The sequence below is a fragment of the Protobothrops mucrosquamatus genome, unplaced genomic scaffold, assembly GCF_001527695.2.
Source record: "Protobothrops mucrosquamatus isolate PMUCROS unplaced genomic scaffold, P.Mucros_1.0 scaffold2139, whole genome shotgun sequence".
Taxonomy (NCBI): domain Eukaryota; kingdom Metazoa; phylum Chordata; class Lepidosauria; order Squamata; family Viperidae; genus Protobothrops; species Protobothrops mucrosquamatus.
This window is the reverse complement of record NW_015388238.1, coordinates 21258-23325: the sequence shown is the minus strand read 5'-3', so window position 1 is coordinate 23325 and position 2068 is coordinate 21258.

The following is a 2068-nucleotide window of genomic DNA, read 5'->3' as shown; positions in this document are numbered from 1 at the left end:
GGGAGTTGATCTGGGTGAGAAATGTGAAGTTTACGCAAGCTCAAAATCTACGCGAGAATTTCTATAAAATGTTTTACAGATGGCACATGGACCCTGCAACTATGTCTCGCATTTATGAGAATTATGAATCCAAGTGCTGGAGGTGTGGACAACAAGATGCAACTTTTTTTCATATGTGGTGGACTTGCAAGGTTATTAAAGCCTTTTGGATAAAATTGTGGTGGAACTTACAGCAAATTTTTAAAAGAAGAATTATTTTCTCGCCTCAGTTGTTTCTCCTAGGTATCACACAAAATCTGGATGTAAAAGAAATGAATTTGATGTTGTATTGTTTAACTGCTACCCGTTTGTTGATAGCTCAAAACTGGAAGAGTAAAATTTTACCTACAATGGAAGACTGGAGATTGAAAGTTTCGAACCTTGCTGAAATGGCAAAGATTTCGGCTTACTTGAAGAATCATTCAAACGAACAATTTTTATTAATATGGAGAAGATGGATTGTTTATATTCAAAAGAAGCATAGAGTGGTGGAATATAATCTAGGTTTTTAGTAAATTTGTTTTTCTTCTTTTTCTTTTTAATATATTTTACCTATACATGTAGAACAATATATTTTGTGGAGTTAGAGATATTAATACTTGTTTACTTATATCTGAATATTATCCTGGGATTAGGTTTGGGAAGTCCGGGGGGGTGGGGGGTGGGGGGGTTTTCATAGCATTGTGTAATATTTGTGATGTTTTTTTTATGATGAAAATAATAAAAATTTTATACATGGAAAATGGTTGCATCTCCATATGTTGTCAAAGCAAGAACATCCGATGTTAGCAGCGTTGACACCCCCATGGTCATGGGATCAAAATTTGGCTGTTTGGCAACTGGTTCATATTTATGACAGTTGTGGTGTCCCAGGGTCATGTGATCAGTTTTTGCATCCTTCTGACCAGCAAAGTCGAAGGGGAAGCCAGGTTCCCTTCCTAACCAAGTTACCAACTTAACAACTGCAGCGATTCATTTAACAACTCTGGCAAGAAAGCTTGTGAAATGGGGCAAAACTCTCAACAAATCTCTCGCTTCATTTGTAGTCGTAAGTCAAGGACTACCTGTGTTAACAGCTGAAACAGATGCTGGTTTAATGCAAACATGTTGCCTATTTCAGGGCTTTTCAACCTTTTCACCCATATGGCAACATCCAAGTACCACCAGTCACCTAGCAAGGTGTCAAAAACTTGATGACCAAAAAAAAAAAGAGGAAAAAGTGATAAAGTACAGGTAGTCCTCGACTTACAACAGTTCGCTTAGTGACTGTTCGAAGTTACAATGGCACTGAAAAAAGTGCTCCCCCAAGGAACAGCTGAGCAAGACACCTGCCTGCCCACCCGGCGGTGCTCTTCCTCCTGTCCGAGGTTTTCATTGTTGCGAGCATTTCTGTTGAGGATTGGCAGCGGGGGTGGGATGGGGGGTGTTTGGTTTTTATTCCCCCCCCCATCTGCTGGGTGGTTGCAGCAGGTTTTGGTCACTTCACATGACCCTAGGACACTGTGACCGTCATAAATATGAATCAGTTGCCAAGCATTTGAATGTAAATCACAAGACCCTGGAGAGGCTGCAACATTCCAGCTGATCAGCGCTTCTTCAGGGCTCAGCAGAAGCGCCAGGATCAGCGCTGAGCTCCAGCTGGATCCTGGTGCTGATCCTGGCGCTTCCGCTGAGCCCTGACAGCCCTGCAGCTCCAGCCATCTCTCGCTCAGGCTTGTGCGGTGCTGCCACCGGTTCAGCTCATTCCCCTCCCCCGCTACCACTTTTCTAGGATGGTCACGTACCACCTGCCAGGTGCCAATGTACCACAGGTGGTACCCGTACCACTGTTTGAAAAGTTCTGCTCTAGGGAGCGAACGATGGCAAACAGGACAGATGGAAACAGAGCTCCATGTGGATTATCCTCCAAATTAGCTTGTATTCCTGCACCACAACCTCACCTCCTTTCCTTTTTCTGATCCAGTCTCTTCCACCTTTTCCTTAAAGGGGCCTCGCTCCTTTTCGCCCCTGGAGATAAGCAGAGATTAAC